This window comes from Malania oleifera, chromosome 4 (genome assembly GCF_029873635.1).
Source record: "Malania oleifera isolate guangnan ecotype guangnan chromosome 4, ASM2987363v1, whole genome shotgun sequence".
NCBI classification, from domain to species: Eukaryota; Viridiplantae; Streptophyta; class Magnoliopsida; order Santalales; family Ximeniaceae; genus Malania; species Malania oleifera.
This window is the reverse complement of record NC_080420.1, coordinates 35,436,462-35,451,799: the sequence shown is the minus strand read 5'-3', so window position 1 is coordinate 35,451,799 and position 15,338 is coordinate 35,436,462. Positions and strand designations below refer to the sequence as shown.

General features: G+C 39.8%; 1 long non-coding RNA gene across 1 annotated transcript in view; it reads left to right on the top strand.

Moving 5' to 3' along the window:
* The window catches only part of LOC131152956 (uncharacterized), a 56,377-nt gene extending 41,153 nt beyond the window's left edge, over positions 1-15,224 (top strand). The window contains exon 2 of the long non-coding RNA XR_009136132.1: positions 14,850-15,224. This is a non-coding gene — a long non-coding RNA (uncharacterized LOC131152956). The remainder of the gene's footprint in view (positions 1-14,849) is intronic.
* Positions 15,225-15,338: the final 114 nt, after the last annotated feature.

Genomic DNA, 15,338 nt, shown 5'->3' with positions numbered 1-15,338 from the left:
GGAATACCACCAACTTTGACAAGGTCCTAAGTAGCCGAAGTACGCATCCTAAGAATCTGGTGGAGCAAGGGGTGTCGTAGCTACTCCTCAGTACCTACTATGAGAGTTTTGGTCTCCCAGTTGTCGGGATAATGTTGGGAACCTGGGGTATGTGTTGTAATTATGGGAAGGATTATCCTGTTTTGTATACACTCTGGTATTATACTTTTATATTATATAGACAATATTCACTGTGTATTGAGATTGAGTATGATTGGTATGTGTATGGATAACGCGCAACCATGTACCCCACGGGGTCAGACCCTCTTATTTGTATTGTATCATGTACGTTATATTGTACAAAGACAAGTTAGGTTACTTAATTCACACCTAGGACAAACCTGGGGGTTCGGGGTGTGACGCTTCTCGTCGACAAAATTATAGAGACTCGTTGACGCGGAAGAAGCGCGGCGTTCCGAAAAACTGGAGATTCTAGATCGTTGATAAGGTTATGGATCGTGGACGAAGAAGGAACGATTCATAGACGTGGTGCGCCATTTTGGCGATTGAGTTGCCGGGTCAAAGGGCTATAATATTCAAATGTCATACTTCTTTACTAAGAAAACTTCAACATATCCCTCTCTCTTGCTTAGAACCTCTCCCTACTCTCTTCTCTCTCTAGATTTCTTCGTAATCGTGATGGAATCAGAAATTAACGTTACCATGAAGATTGTGGAAGGATTCTCTATAATTTATATGATCAGATTCATTTTAAGAGATTTTTGGGTTTGGAGAAAAATGCAGGTAAGACTCGATTTTCATTGATGATCTTTCTTTTTTTATGGTATTTTTAGTTTTGTAGGGAAACGCATTGTGAGCGATTCTGTCTTGTGATTTGTAGGTTTGGATCTCGGTTCGCTCGTTTGGGGGACCTTAGGTTCGGATTGGCTATTCGGTGAAAAGGTAAGGGGGAACTGGTTTATATTGGTTATTTGTAATCGGACTTGTGGAACTGTGGTTCACAGTCCGGTGTGTGTTTTTGGTACTAACTTGGGGGGACTAATGGGAAATTATAGGTTTTTAATTATGACAAATTTTGGAAAAAAAGAGGGCGAAGGGCTATCCTGGTTTTTTTGAAAAACCGAACAGTAGATGTTGATTTATACTGTGTTATTGGGAATGGCCATGCTTTGACTTGTTTTTACACTGATTTTTGGAAAAACCATGATTTAGATATTCCCAAATGGGTGGTGTGGTTTGTTTGGTATATGGAGCATGATAGTGTGTGATGTTGAAATGCTGCAGGAACGGGGTTTGAATGTTCAGTAATGAGAGGTTCGGCTATACATCTGAGGGTGTGGGTTTATCGCCGCCATGTGGAAAGAGTGTCCAGATCATATCTTAGGGCATGAGCCTTATACGCATATTAGGCCGAAGGTGTGATCCACCAATTAGAGTGGTGACGATGCCATGGGAGTCAGGGACAGCATGTGCAGTGGCACCATGTTGCGGGTTTGTTACGGGCGAACGTCTTATGTCACGGGCCGACTTCAGGCCGAAGGGTGTGACGACACCGGGATTGCTGATCATGTGTATGTGCATGTGTGCGTGTATACACTGTGTAAATTAGTATTGGACTGCATTTAACTACGTGTATGTTGTATCATGATAACAGTCAAATTCCTCACACCGATATAACTTGTGTTCTTCCTTACTGAGAGGGTGTCTCATTCCTACTATACGTACATTTTGCAAGTCCTTCGACTAACGGAAACTAACGTCCCTGGTGTAGGGAGTTAGTGGTTCTGTGTACTACGGTTAGCGCTTGGGTAAGTGCTAGGACTTTTTTTGGTGGGTTGCCATTTTGAGATGTATTTGGGCACCTATTTGCACATTTTTGATAGAGCCCATGTTCTGCTCTTGTATAGGACTCTGGTATGGTATTGTACATATAATATATATATATATAATGACCCTTTCCCGCTGCGTATATGATTATGTTGGATGTATTTAGGGTGCCTGGGAACCCCACGGGGGTCAGACCCTCATCCTTTGTACTGTATCTATGGATTATTGTATGATACAGGGACAGGTTAGATTCCATTTCACCCCGAGTCCCATTTCTGGGTTCGGGGCGTGACAACTTGGTATCAAAGCTGACCAGGTTTCTAGATCTCGTAGACTTGGTTAGGCTTAGTTATGAGTACATACCAGAGTATAGGGTAGGGATGGGGTTAGAGTGGTTGAGGGTTTGTTCGGTTGCTAGACCGGGGGGGGCGGATTTGGCGAAGGTATTCATATGTTTTTCCTGGTGAGTTGGGGATGACGATTCTAGTAAAAAGAGGGCAGATCATTTGATGACTTCGTGTCATGTGATAGGACTAAACCTAGACCTGGCAGGGAATAGGTTAACACTATTAGTGTAGATTATTGTGTTAACTGTTGTGTTTGTAGGGATACTGATAGATTCCTATTGTGTTACAGAATGGAGCCTAAGGATAATAACCTGGGACGTGGCTTTGAGGAGACTGAGAGTGATGAGTGCCTTCTGTGCCTCGAGGTTTGATGAGGCAGGTATTATGGGAGATCGGGCGGAGTGTGAGGAGACATGAGCGTTTTTCCTGTTGCTTGCAGGGTGCACCATGGAGAGGTTCACATGCATGCCTCCTCCGACATTCTCTAAAGGACCTGACCCAATGACGGCACAGGACTAGATGGATAAGACTGGAAGGATTCTGGAGGTCCTGCACTGCACGGATAGGCAGCAGTCCCCTATGCTACTTTCCAGCTGTTCGGGGTGGCGGGTCGATGGTGGACTGCCAGTGAATCTGCTGGAGAAGTAGAGAGGTGGTCCTGAGGAGATGACGTGGAGCAGTTTCAAGGATGTGTTCTTCGATAGATTACTTCTCATTTCTGTACATGATGCGAAGGCAGATGAGTTTTCTGCTCTAACTCAGGGGAAGTTGGACAGTGTAGGGGTATGCGGCTCAATACATAGAGTTGTCCCGCTTTGCCACCATGTTTGATCTCAAGTGAGTATGAGAAGACACGGAGGTTCGAGAAGGGCCCGAGGAGGATATCCGCAAACTGGTGGGTATGCTTTAGATCCGTGAGTTCTTGGTGTTGGTGGATAAAGCCACGGTGATTGAGACTGGTATCCGAGAGGATGAGGTGGATCAAGAATTAAGGAAGAGGACATTACCTTTTGTTTCTCAGACAGAATCTTGACAAGGATCGTGGAAAAAGAGAAGCAAGGGCTCGGGTTATCGTCAGAATACCGAGTGCCAGTATTCTCAGATGAGCCAGACTAGTGGTCCTTGTACTAGATGCCACAGGTGGCACGAGGGTGAGTGCCAGTCATTGGGGGGTAACTGTTACAACTGTGGCTAGCTAGGCCACTTATCTCGTAATTGTCGTGCACCAAGGCGAGATGTGCCCGCATTCAATGGGAACCGAGGGAGTAATCAGATACCTCGGGGAACCGTTCAGACGAATACAGCTCCGACCAGAGTATATTCTCTTACTCCAGTGGACGTTGAGCAGACAGGGAACGTGGTGACAGGTACATTATTATTGCTTTCAAGTAAGGCTTCTATTTTGTTTGATTCGGGTGCAACCATCCCTTTGTGTCTGTGAATTTTGTGGGACGGCATGGGGTTGAGACCCAAGACATGAATGAGGTGTTATCTGTTACTACGCCATCTGGGAGTGTATCTTTCTATAGGAAGATGATGGTAGACTACCTAGTGGAAATTATGGAAAGCTGCTACCCATGAATATTATGGTATACGACATGTCGGGGTTCGATATCATTCTGGGGATGGATTGGTTGTTCTCCAGTTATGTTGTGATCGACTGTCATAGGAAGGTAGTAGTGTTTAGACCACCTAGGGAACAGGAGTATGAATTTGTGGGATCGTGTGTGCGTTCAGCACCAAAGATTTTGTCAGCACTACGGGTGAGGAGGCTACTCTTGGACGGATGTCAGAGGTACCTAGCTTGTATGAAGGAACTGCCGTGGGATGAGTTGAGACTCGAGGACATTCGGGTAGTCAGCGAGTTCCCCGGATGTGTTTCCAAATGATTTACTCGGTTTACCTCCAGATCGTGAGGTGGAGTTTGTGAAAGAGTTGCTTCCCGGTAAGGCATTGATCTCTAAAGCTCCATATCGGATGGCTCCAGTAGAACTTCGGGAGTTGAAGGAGCAGTTGTAGGAATTACTAGACAGGGGATTCATTCGACCTAGTGTTTCGCCCTGGGGAGCTCTAGTATTGTTTGTGAAGAAGAAGGACGGGTTGATGCGGATGTGCATTGATTACCGCGAGATTAACAAGGTAACTGTGAAGAATCGCTAACCTTTACCTCGTATAGATGATCTCTTTGACCAGTTGCAGGGGAAGCGAGTCTTTTGGAAGATCAATTTACGGTCAGGATATCATCAGGTGAGGGTCAAATCGGAGGATGTAGCGAAGACGGCTTTCTGAACCAGATATGGCCATTATGAGTTTCTGGTCATGCCTTTTGGATTGACAAATGCTCCGGCTGTGATGACCCAAAAATATATATATGATTAAAGTACAATAATAATAAAATAATAAAAATGGTCATTGAGTTAATATCAATACAGAAATGTTTTTCTATAGGATCCTTGATTCCATGTTTGATGCCTAAGAAAGACCTTGTCTAAGCGAGTGCTCAGAGACCATTGCGGCTTAGTCACTTCTTAGAGGTCGGCCTGGTCAAAATGGAATTTCATAGGATAAACAGGATAGACACTGTTTGTACACGTAAATAAGTATATATACATAAAATAGTATTTTGACAGACATAATTTGTAAAAATACATAATAAGATGATAATAATATAGGTATCATATGTGGGGCCCACAAGACTATGTGGGGTCCATATGAGTCCTGGAGCCACAAGACACTGTTTATATACGTAATTAAGTACATAAAATAATGTTTTGACTGATATAATTTGTAGAAATATATGATAAAATAATAATAATATAGGTATCCTATGCGGGGCCCACAAGACTTGTGGGGCCCACATGAGTCCTGAAATCGTATGGAGGTTTACACGTGTCTCAAAGCTATGTAGGATGCACAAAATCGTATAGGAGTTATTCGAGTTACGTAGGATCCATTCGGATCTCGAAGTTGTGTGGGGCTCACAAGACCATGTGGGGTCCACATGAGTTTTCAAAATTTAAATTTAATTCTTATTCAAAAATAAATAATAAAATAAATAAATACTAAAAATAGTTTAAAAGTAATAACAATGATAATAATAATGATAATAATGATTAAGAAAAATAATAAAATGATAAAATAATTAATTAACTAATTGATTAATTAATTAGGTAAGTAGTTAATTAAAAATTTATTTAATGGGAATGGTGGCAAGCACTCCCACATGGCCTCCATCCCCATCCCATACTCAACCCATACCTTACCCATCCCTTGCCCATTCTTTAATTTTAAAAAAATTATAATTTCACCCATCTCCCCACACTTTTATAAATTCCATTTCTTCCCCAAAATTTTCCTATAAATAGGGAGCTCTCAACCTTCATTTTTCACAACAATTTTCCAAGGAAGAGAAGGATTAGTGAGTGAAAGAATTTGTGGTGGAAAGAGAATTTTTGAATAAGTTCTCACTCACCCACTCTTTCCGATCTCATTTCTTAAAGATAGTTATTGTGTTCGTAGCACACGGTAAAAGAAGAAGGTAAGTAAATTTTGATTGTGTTAGTTTCTTTTTATTTTAAATTCATACCCGAGTTTATTTTGTACGTAAATTTTAATTATGTTACTTAGTTCCACAAAATTTCCATGAGTTTATTTTTACGCATATTTAATTATACCAGTTCTATCTTTAATATACTTGTATCTATTTTTGGGTTAAGAAATGTTTCAATCCCCTCGGGTAAATTTTTAGCATTTCTTTTTATTCAAAAATAAAATTATATATATTTTTAACACAAAAATTGTGTGGCATGAGTTTATTTCTACGTTGCATTTTTTTGAAAATATGAGTAAAGATGAGATTTTCACGATATTATTTTTAAATTTGCATAAATTATAATAAGATGATTTTAAAACCCCTTATGGCAACGAAAGTTCAAAGTTACAGATACTCGGTACCGCAACTTAAAGTTTATACGGATCAGAGTGCACCCACACTGTTTACAGAGTGGTTATTTATGTTAGTGGATTTCTCCTGAGTGCACACCTGGTTCCGGACCAGGACTTAATAAGGAAAATCTCACTTAAAGTTTACGTACGTTGATTTAGTTTGGTCGGACAGCCAGCTAAGTCCAGTCTTCGGACCGCACAACCCAGTTATGGGGGTAAACATGACTTACGGCAAACAGGCCTAAGGGTAGTTTTTATAATATATGTTTATACATATTCAATTACATGTACAAAGTTACTGATGATTTGAAGGAAAAGTGTAAGTTTACGTGAAAATGATCATTTTGGTGCTTAAATGACGATCTAAGGAAAACGTATAAAGAAAAGTATATGTATGTTTATCATTAAATATTTTTACAGTTTTAAAGTTAAAAGTTTAATTTAGCAGTTATAGTATATGATTGTAAAAATTTACTGTTGAAATTGATTGAAAAAAGTTTTATGTAGAAATTTTTAAATTTATGTTTATTCTAAAAGCAGTCTTGAAGTTATAGTACTAAATATTGTTTTACGAAATTCTTTAAAAGCTCATTTTGGCCACACACTAATAATAATCTTATTTACTTACTGAGCGTCGTCTCACCCCAATCATATTTTATTTCAGATAACTCTGAAGGACATGTCGGAAATCAGGCTTAGCAAGCATGCGGGTGGGGATTAGAAAAATAAAGATTAATTAGAAATATTAGTATGATTTCAGATATTTACGTTTGTGTAATTTTCTTCTTTTGAAATAAGTGATTGTAATATGGATAATTAGCACTCTGGTTTAATAAAAATTGAGTTTATTTGCTTCCGCTGTAAATTAGTAGTAAAAAGTTAATATCCCAGGCCCCTCGGGGTCGGGGTGTTACACCGGCAGTGTTCATGGATCTAATGAACATGGTTTTCCATGAGTATCTGGATCGATTCATGGTGGTGTTCATTGATGACATTTTGGTATACTCGAGGAGTTTGAAAGAGCATGGGGATCATCTGAGGTTAGTATTACAGATTCTGCGGGAGAAGAAGCTGTATGCTAAGCTGAAAAATGTGAATTTTGGTTGAGTCAGATTGCGTTCTTAGGCCATGTGGTGACTGGTGAGGGTATATCAGTTGATCCTAGCAAGATTGAAGCTGTGGTTGATTGGGTGAGGCCGAAGAATGTACAGGAGGTTTGAAGTTTTCTAGGATTGGCAAGTTACGATCGTCGGTTCGTAGAGGGTTTCTCTAAACGTTCTGGACCTCTGACACGATTGACCAGGAAGGGAGTCCAATTTGAGTGGACCAGTGATTGCGAGCAGTGCTTTCAGGATTTGAAGCACCAGCTGGTTACTACTCCAGTGTTGACCATTCCTTCGAGGGATGGTGGGTTTGTGATTTATAGCGACGCGTCTCTGAAAGGTCTGAGATGTGTTCTTATGCGGCAAGGTAAGGTAGTGGCGTATGCTTCTTAACAATTGAAAGAGTACGAGAAGAAGTACCCTACACATGATTTGGAATTGGCTTCTGTGGTATATGCACTGAAGATCTGACGACACTATATGTATGGGGTACAGTGTGAGATCGTCACCGACCATAAGAGCCTCAGGTATTTCTTCATGCAGAAGGACTTGAATATAAGGCATAGACGGTGGCTAGAGTTGATCAAAGACTATGATTGCACGATCAGTTATCATCTGGAAAGGCTAATATGGTAGTTGATGCGTTAAGTCGGAAGTCAGAGCCTACGACTGTATCTGCAGTTGTAACTCAATGTCACATCAGACGGGATTTGGAGAGCTCAGGTACAGAGTTGGTAGTTGGTGATCATCAGGCTTATCTTGCTGGTCTGGTGGTTCAGCCGACTTTATATGAGCGTATAAAAGCCGCGCAGGCTAGTGATGTAGAGTTGGTAGAGGTTAGGGAAAAGGTACAGCAGGGTTTGGCTATGCAGTTTAACATCTCTGAGGGAGGTGTGTTGAGGTTTGGGACCAGGTTGTGTGTTTCGAATAATGATGATATCAGAAGGACGATTCTAGAGGAGGCGCATCGTTCTTTGTATACGATACATCCTGGTAGTACAAAGATGTATTGGGACTTGCGTGAGACTTTCTGGTGGTTTGGTATGAAGAGGCAGATTGCTCAGTTCGTGGAGCAGTGTCTGACGTGTCAGCAGGTGAAAACTAAACATCAGAAGCCGGCAGGGCCATTGCAGCCTTTGCCTATTCCAGGGTGAAAATGGGGGCATATTTCCATGAATTTTGTGACCAAATTGCCGCCGGTACTTCACGGGAAAAATGCTATTTGGGTGATCGTGAATATATTAACGAAATCTGCCCATTTCATACCGATGAAAGTTAGCTATCCTTTGAGTAGGCAAGCATATTTGTATGTGCATGAGATTGTGAGAATGCACAGAATACCAGTGTCCATTGTATCAGATCGAGATCCGAGGTTTACTTCTCGATTCTGGGTGAGCTTGCAGGAGGCATTGGGGACAAAGCTTACTTTCAGTACAACGTTCCACCCTTAGACTGATGAACAGTTGGAGAGGACGATACAGATTTTGGAAGATATGTTGCAAACTTGTGTGTTAGACTTCGGTGGGAGCTAGATACAATTTATGCCACTTGTAGAGTTCGCTTATAATAACAGCTTCCAGTCTAGTATCGGGATGGCACCGTTCAAGGCTTTGTATGGTCGGAGGTGTCAATCTCCTTTGTGTTGAGATAAGGTTGGTGAACGTCAGGTGTTAGGACTTGAACTTGTACAACAGGCGTTTGAGAAGGTGGGATTGATCCGGGAGAGGATTAGATCAGCTCAGAGTCGACAAAAGAGTTATGCGGATGTTCGCTGCCGTGAGTTAGAGTTCGAAGTGGGAGGTAAGGTATTTCTGCATATTGCTCCGATGAAAGGAGTGATGAGATTTGGGAGGAAGGGCAAGCTGAGCCCGAGGTATATCGGACCATTCGAGGTACTTGAGCGAGTGGGTCCGATAGCCTATAGGATTGCATTACCTCCAGCACTTTTGAAGGTCCATGATGTGTTTCACGTATCCATGTTGAGAAGGTACGTGTTGGATCCTTCACATGTTATTAGTTATGATGAATTGGAAATTGGGGATACTTTAGCGTATGAGGAGATACCTGTTCAGGTGCTGGACCGTAAAGTTCAAAAGTTTCATACCAAAGAAATTCCGTTAGTGAAGGTACTGTGGCAAAACCACGAGGTTGAGGAAGCTTCTTGGGAACTAGAAACGGAAATACGCCGGAAGTATCCACAATTGTTTTGAGTACTTGTACATGATCCTACTGTGGGTTGGGATAGGTGGTTAGTCGTCGGGAGTGTGTGTGTATTGTGAACTCCTGAGACAGTGGTATATGTAACCACGGTATTCCTCCGCCAAAAGTGAGGGTATGCATGTGAATTTGTATGATGGGACTACGCGGTAGTGGTTGCTAGTTTTCGCTTGAGTTGTGTCTACATATTCGATTGTATGTATGAGTCTGTGAATGAGAGATGACAAATTTTGAGGATAAAATTTTTGTAAGGAGGGGAGATTGTAAGAACCCGAACCTTGATAAGTGGGTTTAAATAAACAAGAGAGGGACATTTTGGTAGAAGAGCAAGCCTCGTCGACGAAGCCAGATTTCGTCGATGAAGCCTTTGTTCTTCTCTTCGATGAAATTAAGAGACTCGTCGATAAGGAGAAGTCGAGGAGTCTCAAAAAAACCAAAGATCCCACACTCGTCGACGAGGCCACCGATTCATTGACGAAGGCAATGGAAGATTCGTTGACGAGTGCGCCATTTCATCGACGAAGTTGGTCGGGTCAAAGGGCTATAAATATCAAATTTCATTACTTCTTCACTAAGAAACTTCAAACATGTCTCTCTCTCTCTCTCTCTATCTCTAAAACTCTCCCTGCTCTCTCTCTCTCTCTCTCTCTCTCTCTCTCTCTCTCTTTCTAGATTTCTTCGCCGATCGTTGATGGAATCAGAAATCTGAAGTTACCATGAAGATCGTGGAAGGATTCTCTACAATTTCTACAGATTGAAATCTCATTTAAGAGATTTTTGGGTTTTGGCAAAAAATCGAGGTAGGCTCAGTTTTCATTTTTGATCTGGTAGTTTTGTAGGAAAATGTCTTGTGAGAATATTTTGTACTGTGATTTGTAGGTTTTGGAACTTAGTTCGCTGTTTAGGGGCCTTGGAGTTCGGGATTGGCTATTCGAGAAAAAGGTAAGGGGAACTGTGTTTATATTTATTATTTTTGAAACTGGACTTGGTGGAATTGTGATTCACGGTCCTGTGTGTGTTTTAGCTACTCATTTGGGGGGATCTAAAAGGGAAAACTATGGGTTTTTCTTTATTACAGTTTTGGGAAAAAGAGGGCGATGGGCAGCATCCCTAGTTTTGTTGAAAACCGAATGTATATGTTGATTTATACTATGTTATTGGGATGACCATGCCTTGACTTGTTTAAATTGTATTTTTTTGGAAAACCATGATTTAGATTACCAAATGGGTGTGATTTGTTTGGTTATATGAGCATGCATATGGGTGTGACTATTGTAATGCTAGTAGAAACGGGGTTCCAAATTGTTCCAGGTACTGAGAGTGTCCGGCTCTATATTCGAGGGAGTGTGTTTATCACCTGCCACGTAGGCAAGAGTGCCCGACTCTATATTTGAGGGTGTGAGCCTATACCGGCAGATCAGGCCAAAGGGTGTGGATCCACCAGTTAGCACCGGTACGATACCATGGGAGTCGGGGACTAACCATGTGCCGGTGGCGCCGTGTTTGCGGGTTGGTTATGGCCAACGTCGTTTTTCGCTAGCCGGCTTCAGGTCGAAGGGTGTGACGACACCGGGATTGCTGATTATGTGTATGTGTATGTGTGCGTTTATGCACTGTGTAAATTAGTACTGGACTGCATTTAACTGCGTGTATGTTGCATCATGATAGCACTCAAATGCCACACACCTATATAACCTGTGTTCTTCCTTACTGAGAGGTGTCTCACCCCTACTGTACGTACATTTTTATAGGTCATTCGAGTAACCGGAACTAGTGTCCTGGTGTAGGGAGTGTAGTGGTTGGTGTACTGCGGTTAGCGCTTGGGTAAGTGCTAGGACTGTTTTTGGTGGGTTGCCATTTTGAGATGTATTTGGGCACCCGTTTGCACGTTTTTTATAGAGCCCGTGTTCTGCTCTTGTATAGACTCTAGTATGGTATTGTACATATATATAGAATGACCCTTTTTCCACTGTGTATATGATTGTGTTGGATGTGTTTAGGGTGCCTGGGAACCCCATGGGGTCGGATCCTCATCTTTTGTACTTTATCTGTGGATTATTTGTATGATACAGGGACAGGTTAGATTCCATTTTCATCATCGGGTCCCATTTCCATGTTCGGGGCATGACATGGGCTCCGTTTTGTTTTGTATAGACTCTGGTATGGTACAGTACATGTATAGAATGACCTTTTCCGCTATGTTTATAATTTGTGTATAAATGCGTATAGGGTGCCTGGTAACCCCATGGGGTTGAACCCTCATTTATTATGTTGTATCGTTGTTATTTTTATGATACAGGGACATGTTAGGTTACTAATTCATCCCTGGGTCCCATTTACGGGTTCAGGGCGTGACAGAGATCACTTAAAACCTTGGGCATTTATTTTCTTCAAAACTTATACTCTCACTTGTTCTTTGTTTGTGAAAATTTATTTTTGAGAGTTAGCTCCTTGGATCTCTTATATATTTTATTGATAAATATCATGGGGAGAAAATTTGTATTAGTTAATTTTGAAAGACTTGAGCACATATAACTTGTGTTAGGAAAGTCTTATTGCAATCGTACTTACACTCACACATACTATTTTGTAAGTTCATTTGTAAGCAAACTAAAACCCTAGATTCTCCTGCACTTTATTGGGGAAAAATATATTTGGAGAAATATTCTGTTAGGATTTAAATCCTTGAGCATCCATCATATATATTTTTATTTAAGGATTATTTTTAGCAAGAAAATCACATACTCACACTGAGTTTATTTTCACATCATACGTGAGTGTATCTTGAGCTGTATTGTTGTACATATCTGCTTATCATAAGAAGCACATTTGATTGTACACAAATTATTCATATCTGTTGTATTCCCGACGTATGGTCGGAAGAGGGAGACTAGTCCTATGAATAATTCCAGATTGGCTTAGAGCCGATTAGGAAAGTTAGGTGAACCATCCTGATTAGGTGTAGGCTGAGGTCAACCCCGTTAATTGACCTGGTTGTAACCTGTACCGCTCCACCCGTTAAGTGAGCATTAGTGAAATCCTTGTGCTGGTGGGTCAAGGCGGGGGCATAGGCACAGTTGGCTAAACCCCAATAACATATCCTGTGTCGGCTCTCTCTTTCTTTATACTCTTTATATTTCTGCAATTTAATTTATGCACATGTATGTTTATATTTGAATAGCTATATGAATGTTGTGCATGCTTTAAATACTGTGAATGATTTGAAAATACTGAGTCTGTTGCATCTGTTTTATATATTTGCTCAGTATTATGCTGTTGGGGTATTGGTTTGTGCTTAGACATACCCTAGGTTGGGAATTGCTGACTGTGGAATTGAAATCAACTTAGGAAATTTTAATTACCCAATTCACCCCTCCTCTTGGGTATACACCAGCTAACAAAAATTTTAAAAATATTTTTAAAACATGAATTTAGAGACTTTTGTTTTGATCAAGAGAACATTGAGTATTTAGACTTGAGTTTGAATGTGGACATGGGATAAACTTAGAGGCACATAGAATAATGCAAAAGTTAGGATTGTGCGATTAGGTTTTGGCCAATAGAGCTTATACTAATTGAATTCATGTCTAATAAGCATGGGCATATGGAATTATCTATAAATTTAAACATTAATTGTTAACGGATAGACGGATATCCATAGGATAAAATTGTAAATCCGCCAACCAAATCATTTAGAGACGGATAAAAAAACTTTAAATCATATTCGAATAATTTAATGTGCGGATCACTTATGAGTCGATTTAAGTGGGGTCGAATTCTGTTCGTATTAATGGATTTTCATCCATTTTTCCAAGTTTAGTGAATTAGAGGAAGAACATGTTTTAGTAGAGGATTTTGAAAAGGTAAATGACTTGCTATTCATGAAGTTAACAAGACATAATCATTGTGTGGGAGAGATGGCTCAGTGGTTCAAGGGAGTTGAATAAGAGAGACCTCGGGGATCGTTTAGTATCACTGTCAAAAATTAAAGAAATGAAAACTAAAAATGAAAAAATAGAAACTAAAAACTAAACAGTAGCAACCTATTTGGTTAACAAAATAAAAAGAATACAAATTAAAAACTTAATAAATAATTTTTATTTTCAATCTTTAAATAAAAAATATTATAAAAATTATTATTTAAATAATAAAATTACAAATAATATACACATTAAAAATTATACTAAAAATTTATTTATTATAATTATTTTACTTTTACAATTTACTTTACAATAAAAAAATTTATTGGACATTACAATTGATAATTAGTAAAATTATTTTGTAATTAGCTTTATTTTTTGTTTGGAATTTATGTACAATTTTCTTTTAATTATATTAAAAGATATAATCATTTAATTTTATAAATTGCAAAAACAACTATAAACCATTAAATCTTATTTTCATTTTTTGCCAAACAGAAAAAAATTTAACAAAATAAAAACATATTTTTATAAATAAACCAAATAGAGCCTTAATTTCCCACATTCAAGAACAATTGGCTCGTGTGGTTCTTTAAAAGACTTCTAAGCATGCTAGTTATACAAGAGTGGGCTACAAAAAGTGCCTGTGAATACTGTATACAACCAACTCATTAATGCATCTCGTGATTCTAAAGAGTTTAGGGATGGGCTAATAATAACGGGGTGGGCAAGAAAAATCAAAAATCCAATTCAATGGCCAATCACCCATTTTCCATGTCTGAATGGAATGATCTGAAGAAGGTTTGACATCATTACTGTACATAGCTAATGAAGGAGTGACCTTGGCATGATTTTTGAAGCTAACTGATGTTCTAAGCATATATTAGAGATGACGAGAATCAGTAGACCATGAATATGATTTTGTTTTGAAAAACTAAATCTAAAAATTCAAGTGAATTTCTCCGCATAAATGCTTGCTTAAAATGCACATAATGCCACGGCTTCTACCGGAGTCTTCCATGCTCTCGGCGTCCGAGACCGCAAAAAATTAGACACAGGAAACAATATAACCCATAACAGTCTATAGAGAACACCAAACACCTGGATTTATCTGAGGTACGAATCTTATCATATGGCCTTCGTATTTCATGTTTTTTTCGTTTTTTATTATTAGTTTTTCTATTTGAAAAGGGAAAAAAATTCATTCACGTCCTATAGGATGGCCTTGAATGATCAGCAACATGATGTAATGGCGGTTCCAACCCTTGGAATGGCTGTCCCTAGCATAAGAAAAATAGAAGGATGGCCTGTACTGGATCCTGTTTCTGTGTCCTCCATCTTCGTCCGTTTAAACTGTAAATGATATAGCGTATAATATAATTATGAAGTGACAATAAAAGGACTGTCGGTCCACTGAATTGTTTAGATCAGAAAAGAAGATTGCCATGCATACGATACCATACCTCTAATGCAATTACAATTGCACATAGCTATAGGAGACGCCCGCCCTTATAACATGTAGGGCAGAAGCTTAGCATGATAATATCACCGATTGACAGAGTAGATACATGTATAAAGTACGAAGTAATGCAAAACTAATAGACATAATTTGAGAATTACATCTCGTGATTAAAACCAAACTACGACGCTAGCTGTATATACATGGCAGGATCCTTCTGCTTCTGATGTTTCGATTCATGAATGATCTACTTCTTTGCACGCAGGTCCCGGAAGTAGCCGGCGGGGTTACTTTCAAAAGCGTCTCTGAAGATGCGATCATCCTTGCCGGGAGCCTTCATCGTTTTTCCCGAGGAGCCGGAGTCAGAGACAAAACTGTACAAACCCCACAGGGCGGAAGCAACCCCTCCAATGGCAGCCAAGGTCTTCCACGCGGTCGAGTTGTCGCTCATTTTGGTTACTCAACCGTTTGTAGTGTAAATTGGAAATAGGTGTTTTATCTCTCTCTCCGGATTATGGAT